The 9,286-nt window shown below is 36.9% G+C and overlaps 1 long non-coding RNA gene across 1 annotated transcript; it reads right to left on the minus strand.

Annotated features, from left to right (window-relative positions):
• Window positions 1-593: 593 nt before the first annotated feature.
• Window positions 594-6,210, minus strand: LOC131030413 (uncharacterized). The gene is made up of 2 exons (XR_009102897.2): window positions 5,495-6,210; window positions 594-2,516 (listed from the first exon to the last, which is right to left on the minus strand). It is a non-coding gene; the product is annotated as an uncharacterized LOC131030413 (long non-coding RNA).
• Between the last annotated feature and the right edge of the window lie 3,076 nt (window positions 6,211-9,286).

Below are 9,286 nucleotides of genomic sequence, written 5' to 3' on the forward strand. Positions count from 1 at the left end.
GATATATATATATATATATATATAGGAATAAGATTAGGAAGTTTATTTTGAAATATTTTTAGCACAACAGCATGCAATCTTTTGTATATTTTCGTTGTACAGGAATTACACAAGGACAAAACATGTTTCCTTCTCCTTTTTGTTGCAGGGATAAACACCTAAAGGAATTTATATATATATAAGTGTATATATATTTTTCAATATATATATATACCTATATATTTACAGTTATATTCAACTAAATGTTAAGACAATAGGGTTGGAAACCCTTATAATGTTTTGAGATTCTAACATCTTACATTCTGATCTTAGTCTTTTAACAGCATACGAATGAGTCTTATTTTTCTTCTCTCTCATTTTTTTTTTAACAGTCTTACAACATGTTTTCTACAGCAATGTATAAATGCTAGGTCTTTTATTTTCAGTTGTGCCTAAATAGAGTAAAAAGTAACAAAATAACAGTAAATGAACTTTGCAAGAATTTACTCAACATAATGCATTCCCTTTTTTTTTTCTTTCTTAACTTATATTTGCAGAAATAAACATGACAACAGAATTCTTTTTTTTTGAGACAGAATTTGATACAATTTACAGCAACCTAATAAATGTTCAGAACTTAAATAAAAGCTATTTTGCCTACAGAATATTTGAATACTAGGGTACACATTTATAATGGGTGAAAGTAACCCCAACTAGTCTCTCATTCTTAATGATGAGGACTTGAATAATAAAAAAAATACATTTCTTTAAACAGAAACAAAAGAATCAACTTAAGCCCTTTATTTACATTGTATTCCTTTGTTTTGCAACAATTCATAAATTACATTTTTGCTTTCCTGCATCTAAATAGAAATCTGAATCTGAATAAAGATCTGCAACCAAACAAATCTGCAACTCCTAGATCTTTTTCCCAACAACCTGCATATAAAACTTTAGGACTGTGACCATGGGATGCTCACCTTCCAGCCTAGGTTTACCAGAAGCCACCCCCGAGCTAGGAGAATCAAGACCTAGACGGGGTTACAACCAAGCAATATAACAAACAAGGGGAAAGAAAATAACACAACAGAGACACCCTTTCCCAAGCTGAAACTCCATCACAAAATATGATGCCTTACTAGGGTGGAAGTGGACCAAGTACCCTAGGGGAAAAATCTGCTAAATAAAACTTACAGCCAACTCATGGCACCCATGAATGCATAACCAGAATTCATCCTTAATCCCTACACCCTTATGACCCCCAAAAAGGCAACCATGCCATATTTGCACCCCTTATGACCCCCAAGTAGAAATAACACAAAAGAAAGGCAGCAAGGGTCTCATGAACAGACCCTTGAGATCACTCTAAAAAATGAGAGCCTCTCACCCTAAGGGCTGTCAAACTCCTTCCACCCCCAAGACCATCTTTCCTCCCAAGGAAAGGAGGGTCTTGAACATTCCCCAAACACAACATTACATAAAACAACAATAAACAAGAAACACATAAATTTTACAATTACAACACAGCAAAGAGTTACAGCAATTTCCATTCAAACATTCTATCACATTTTACATTTACATAAGAGGGGAAAAGATAACACCAACCTTGACCTGCCAAGGGAAATCTAAGGGAAAGCTTGATGAAGAGTTGCCCAATCCTCTAATTCTTTTCTGCAATTCCTTAGCCCCCAAATCTGTTATCCCTAAACTGATTTTCTTCCAAAATTTTCCAAAAATCTCCAAGGATGGAGAGTGGGTGATTAGCTCACTAAGCTTCCATTCTTAGCCTAAGAAGGCCTCTCTCACTGCTTCCAACCTCTTGGATAGAGTGAGGGATCCCTCATTGGATTGGTCTTCCCTAGGTCTTACACACTCCCTAACCTAGGTACCTAGAGAAGGGGAATGGAATGGGGAAGAGGGATTACTCCCTTCAAGAAGGTTATCCTACCAAGGAGGGCACTCCTATAGATGGAATTCGGCCATCTTGGGAAAACCACTTTTTTGGGTGGTTAAACAAGTGCTAAGGGAAAGACACATGGCCAATTTTGGCCTTCACCCATAGGTACCCCATGAGGCCTAATAGAAATGCTCTAAAATTGACTCTTAGAGTTGATTTGACCTTCAGAAAGTCCACCTGAAGTTAACCTACGGGTCAACTCTGAGTTGACCCTCCTTGTGGCTCACTAACCTAGATTTCTTGGTTTCCTTCAAGGTTAATTAGGAGATATAACAATTAACAAAAAATAAAACTTTCCAAAATGGTGACAAGACAATTTGCCAACACAACATACTACATATGTGTCAAGTGACACTACAACATAATTCCACATCACAATTACATACATGGCAATTGTCCCTTAAACAATTTAAACAATTCAATAAATACAATTTACACTCATGCAACATTTTACATTTACGAATAAAATACAATACATACGGGGTGTTGTCTCTCCAAATAGACAACCCCTGGTTTTACTAACGCACATAGGCCTAGGCTCGATTCTCCATAATATTTCCATGGTCACATGGATAATCTCCTGCACAACTCAATTTAAACATTAGTACTTCCCAATAGCCTCATATAATATAAAATACATAATCAGAATACAATACATCCATTCTGCAAAGACTTGTCATTATAAAATACGATTGTCATAAATCAAAGCAATTCATCATAATCCTCAAAATTTGATCCATCTACAAGATATGCAAACGTATTCCTAACATTATAACAAATCCTGAAATTCAGATAATAACATACATCATCACAATATTACCCTAATCTGGAATCATATAATATTCTATAATCCACAAGGCATAGAAATGGAGCATCAAATATATATCAATATTACCAAAAATCGTGGAATCATAAAAAGTTCTATATCCATAGTGTGTCAGAACTAGCATCCAAAATAGTTCCAATATGAAAATAACTGAAGAGATAGGATGGGTCGGGGTAGGGCCTCACACCATTAGAAATATAATCTTTTAAGAATGGTTAAATATTATGAAAATCCCAAAGAGTCACTTTGTGTCTTTCGAGCCTTGATAGATGCAATCCACAAAAGGATATGAAAGCATGACTTTGTACATTTCGTTCTCCTCTCAATAATGAAGGGTTGTGGTGTGATGTGCTCATTTTCGAGAGTCATCATTTTCTCTATGATTTCCACAAAATGTGAATTGAAGTGTTTTAAAAGATTTACATTCAACGTTTCGTCCTAGTTTAGCTTCCAGCTTTATTTTTCTCCCTTTTCCTTCCTCCTTTTTCAAAACAAAGAGTTATCTTCTAAAATCTCGGAGGTTGTTTCACATAGTGCAAAAGAGGTCCCACAGTTGTGAAACTTCCCGATGCCCCTTATTTAAGGCATGAGCCTTCTTAGGGATCAACAATATTTCTAGCACACTTGGTGCGGCCTTCGAACTCTCATCGTCAAAGATTTGTTGTATTTTCACACATTCAGCCAAGGGAACTTCAACGTCCATATTCAATGTTTCCTTATAATCATGATACAAACGGTATGTATCCCTTCTCATCTTCAAGACAACTTCTAAGAAAGCTTTTACTCATGCTTCAATTCTAGCATGGAGGGGTATTTTGATCAGCAAGTGTTCTCTTCCCCTTTTCATGAAAATGAAGAAATCTTGCCCATGTATTCCCAAACTTTTCATCACCACTTGCCTATTACTCTCCCTTCTTCCCCGAGGAATGGAGCCCCAACAATGAGACTATTAAAGAGATCATAATGAATTTTCAAGATCAATTAAGATCAATTGAAGCAATTCTCTATTACTCTCCCTTCTTCCCCGAGGAATGGAACCCCAACAATGAGACTATTAAAGAGATCATAGTGAATTTTCAAGATCAATTAAGATCAATTGAAGCAGAAGAACTGAGATATCAAAGCCAACTTGCCCATGACGTCTTCTTGCAGCAACAAGAGCAAGAAAGACAAAGGAGACAAGATCAATTGCTTGCATGTAAAGAACAAGGCCCCAAGCTAGAACCTGCTCAAGGAGATTGATTCTGCTTGCCTTGGTTAAGGAAGATTTTTCCTCCACAAATGTCTATTTTAGACACCATTTCTCTCTCCAAAGGCAAATCGGTCATTTGGAGATTAGATTGGTTTCACGAAGGAGGAGGAGGAGGAGAAAGACATGGGGAACACAAAGCCTCGTGCCCAAAAGAAAGTGAGGAAGAAGAAAGAGTTCCGCCAACTCTGGATGCAATCTCTGAATCACTTGAATCACAACAAGATGGAGCATATTTCAGCGAGCATCTTTGGTACAGTAAAAAATATAAAGATGAAGTAATAAGCACTGGAAAAATGGTGAAGTTGTCTCCAAAGCCCCCAGAAGGTATCTCAAGGATCCTTCAAAAGGAGAAGAAAGCAAAGAAGAGACGGACGAAGTCCAATTTTTTGATGAAATGGAAAAAATTTGTGCATCATTAGAAATCAAAGTACCATCTCATGAAATAGGAGATTGTGAGAAACAAAAAAGGGACTTCATCCCTCAAATGCGCTTGAAGACACAAGTCATGTGTAGAGAAGCAAAATTTAGTTACAAGCACATGAATCTAGCGCTCTCAAGGGGATGCCCAATCTGACATCTCACGTAGCATGAGTATTGCCAGATCCCTTTTGTCATGTTCACCTCAGGACATGAAAATGAGTAGAACAAAAAAAAGATGATCCTTCCTCGTTACCAAAAAGTGTCGACAACAAACGAGAAAATTTCATTAATCTTGGTTTGGAGAAAAACTGGGTAATTCACAAGTTGTCGGTCTCTACTTGGCCTTCTACCTTCGCCCCAAAAACATGGGAGATGCAACAAGTTAAGTAAGACGGGAAGTTATTTAAAAAACCCAGTTAATGGTTTTGTTTAGCGCCAATTTTTGCAGTAGGTTAGTTAGCTGCTTTTGTTTCCAAGAAGTGCAGTCACACGTTTTCTCCTTTTCAGAAGTGAGTTTAGGGGTTTTTTTGTGGTGGTTTCTACAAAGTGTTGGTCCTTCCAGAATCCCTCTTTGGATTTTTTCGGGATTATTAGCTTATTGGTATACTGCAATAACCCTTGCCTATATTGCCTTGGATTGTTCAGTTTTGACACATTGGCATTTTGTCGAACAGTTTGTGTGCAAGGTTTGATTTTGTTTTCTGAGTGCAAAATCGTGGTTTGAGTGCTTATGCTCTGAAAGAACCCACTGTAGTTCTACCCTTAAGATTCCAGTTTGTTGGGTTTGACATTTCGTCAAACACTTTGCATGAATCATCTGGTTGTTTGGTTTCTAATTTGTTGTTTGAGTCGGAGGGTTTATATTTGATACCGACAATACAATAATGCATGGAAATGGTAACTAATACTTGTAGAAACATAAGGAGATGACATCATGAGAAGCATAAATCAAAACTGATTGCTCATTAATTTATGACTGTTGCACTTAGTTTCAGACTGGAACTTCATACAAAAAAGCCCATCAAGCATCAACATAAAGCATAATAATTATTTTACATACCCGTTATAATTCCTTGCTTATTAGACTGGTAATAGCATAGAAAGGAGCTTGAAATGTATTGTTACAGAATCTGAAGCAAGTCTGATTACCACTGTGAATGATGACAGCAAATAAGAGTCCAAACAAGTGCCAAATAACCTCCCGAGTTTAGCCATTCGCAGCTGCACCAGATTCTGGAAAGGTACAACCATTATAAACTACTGTATGTTGCATACATTTAGAGTGCGGTTTTTTTTTTTTCATATACCCATGTTCGTAGACTGCACATCATAGCTACAGGTTGCTGCAATGAAGTGTCCAAACCCTCGATTTGAAGGTTGAATACCTTGGAATGATTGTAGGTTGCAACTCTCGTGCTGTGATTGGTGTTGATGATATCGCCTAACAACAAACAACCCTGCAACTCGAATGTTGAATGCAATACTAGCCTGCAGGTATGATCTTCGAACCTTCTGCTTGACCAAGAAGTTCAGATTCGTGGGCCTGGGGCTACGTCCAGGCTTCCAAATGACCCCTAGGGTTTCGTCCAAGGGCTGGAACAGTACGCGTTCGACGCTCAGGAAAGGCTTCAATTAGAAGAAAATAACATGAATAATAATGAACCCCCAAACTCCCGACTTTCTTCCTTACATTTCCACTTTGACATGAATCGCCTTTTAGTAAATATTATTTTTTTCCAACCTTCATCGCCCACTTTTAATATTCATTTTCCTCCATCGCTGGCACTTCAAATTAATAATATTTTAGCTTATATCAAGCCGCCCAAATAACATAAGTCGCCCAAGTAAAATAATTTTTAACTTAGGCTTAATACATTAAAATTGCCCAAGGGAGATAGCCGCCTCATATGATTTAACTTAGGAATGATAAATAAATCGCTTAAATGGTTAATCGTCCTCTACAAAAGATTTGGGCTTGGCTTAATTAAAAATAAATCATCCAAGCAACTTAGGCATCCCCCTTATTTCATTAAAGTGGCCACCAAGGTAATCGCTCTAGGGGAAGTTAGCCATAACTTAAATGGCCCATTTTTAACATATAAGAGAATAATTGAGTTCAACAATAGTTTTTTCGTTTTTTGTTTTTTGTTTTTGCTCATATTTAATTATCACGTCAAAATGTCGCTTTTAAATAAATTAATTAAAATAAAGTCACCCTTTTCATATTTAATTCATTTGGAATGACTTTAAAATAATTAATTTAATTAAATTTATTCTGCCCAAATTTTTGGGACGTTACATATATGACAAGATTGGTATGTGTCTTATCATACATCTATGATTAACGGTTTGCATTTTCCTAACTTCAGAACAAAACATGCTAATGTTTGAGCATATGTGCTTCATCATATAATCGTGCACATTTCAACTCATAGGTAAGCTCTACCTATCAACATTTCCTATATGTGGTGTTTTATGCCATTAATTTTAAATTTGAATGCTTAATATAAGGACATGTCAAAATTCACATGTATTCATATATTAAAAAAAAAAAAATTATTGTTGATGAAAATAAAAATAGAAATGATTTATATAACACATGCACAAATAATTTCTGCGAGAGATTTTGATGTCGAATTTATGTATATGTATCTTCATTTGTATGGAATTTATTTTTACAAAACATATGTATGGGTTTGTGACCCGTTTACATAATATCGTAAAATTTCAAAATGGGTCTATCAAAAATTTGCAAAATTGTCTTTCTTTTTTAAAAAACAAAAGAAATTTCATTTCATAGTGACACAATGCAGGAGGAAGCCGCATCATCACACCTAGGGGATATCTCCTTTGTCATCATTCTCTCCCTCGTTGGCATCTTAGTCCATCTACAACACCTCCCTCTCATTGGGATCATCACTATCATCATCCTCACTATCTGTAACCTAATTTTCCACTAGGACTTGAAAGCCCTCTAGCCACTCTCTATCAAAGGTGGGTTCCTCTCCACTCACCTTTTTGAGGAAAGGTGTGGCTGCATTGTGCTCGGTGATATTCAAGAGAGAAGCTTCTAAAATTGGCCATGAAGGACCACTAGGGCACAATTGCATCCTTGTATAGATATGCTTTCAAATCCATTGCAGTAGGGATGCCAACTCCATATTGATCCACCTCCAAAATTTGGTCCAACCCACCTGTTATCTCTTTCTCAAATAGCCCCATAGTCATCCTTGCAATTATATCCTTTGGAGCTCCAAGATCAAGCAAGGATCCCACAAAACGAGACGCAATATTAGAATTCACACGATATCGATCCTCACTTGCCAAGAAATCTTTCCCTAAGACCCATTTCACAGTGGCCAGCACTAAGTCATTGTCAGTATTTATCAAACGCTCTAGTTGTGTGTCACTTATTGTGCCCAAAAAGGCCCTCTGTGATTTGCTAGCAATCAATCTAATTGGAGTATCCATTACTGCCTAAACTCACATAATTGTGCTTACACTCTTTCTTACAGATGCCTAATCTTCAAGGTTTGGGACAATTTAATTAACAGAGTAAATTGCCTTTTATAGACAATTCAATTCTTTGTGCATGCGGACAATTGTGCATCCGCTTTTCAAGGTGGACGATCATGCCCCTTTTCAAGTATCGCGGTGTCTTGGGTAGCATGCTCAAAACTTTATGCATTCATTAAGTTCATTTAAGTGTGCTTTTAATGATAGCAAAGGGTGTTAATATGGCATTTTCTTTTAAAAGTTGAGTAAGAAATTAATGCATTTATTTCTCTTGTTTATAGCTCAATATTTAGCTTGATTTGGCTTGAGATTTTAACCAATGTGTCAGAAATTCTTGTACCATTTTGGTCTTATCATTAGTCATGTCACTAATACATTTGGACTAGATTTCCAACTGAGGTTTCCGACGGAGAAGGTATATTGTGGCCAAATTTGATTTTTTTTTGAAAAAATGCCCGCATTCATCGTAATTCTGACGAAAATTTCCCATTTGGTTTCGACGAAGAAGGCATTAGCAATGAGAATTTTCTTTTTTCCAAAAAAGTGCTTGAGTTCGTTGTAATTCCGACGACAACGGCCATTACTTAAAAAGAAAGAAGAGGGGAATTCATTTGTGAATTGCAAATTTCCCACGTAGGCGTCTGTGGTGACTTCAACCCCCAAGAACATCAAACCCGGGTTGAAGGCATTTGTGGCATTGCTTGCAATCCCGCGCAAGAGGTAGATTCAAATTGCCCTAATTTTTAATTTCATGTTGCAAAAAATATACATGTGGTGGTTAATTGCTCTAGTTTAATCTCGTAAAACCATAGACCTGTGATTGAGGAGTGAGCGTTCAATTTTGTAGTAGCAATCCCTTCCTCTCGTATACGCACGTGTTGATCGTTCACATGAAATCACATCTCTTTGCGGCATCGTAACAAACAATTCATGAGCCTTGTCCATGTTTCCACATTTTGCATTCATGTCAAGCAGGACATTTGCAAGTACAACACCTAACAAAGTTCCTCTATCTGTTATGCTTTGATGGATGTCCATACCCTGTTCCAAAGCTCCCATTTTTGCACAGGTAGGGAGGATGCTGGCAAAGGTTGTGGAATTTGGCTTTATGCCTTCCAATTTCATTTGCTTGAAAGTGTCTAAAGCCTTTTCGACAAATCCATTTTGTGCATATCCAGCAATCGTTGCAATCCACGAGACAACATTTCTTTCAGGCATTCTATCAAATAGTTCACGTGCCTTGTCTATGCTTCCATATTTTGCATACATGTCTACCAGGGCAGTTGCAACTACAACATCTGACAAAATTCCTCTATCCTTTATGCTTCGATGAATG

The sequence above is a fragment of the Cryptomeria japonica genome, chromosome 7, assembly GCF_030272615.1.
Source record: "Cryptomeria japonica chromosome 7, Sugi_1.0, whole genome shotgun sequence".
NCBI lineage: Eukaryota > Viridiplantae > Streptophyta > Pinopsida > Cupressales > Cupressaceae > Cryptomeria > Cryptomeria japonica.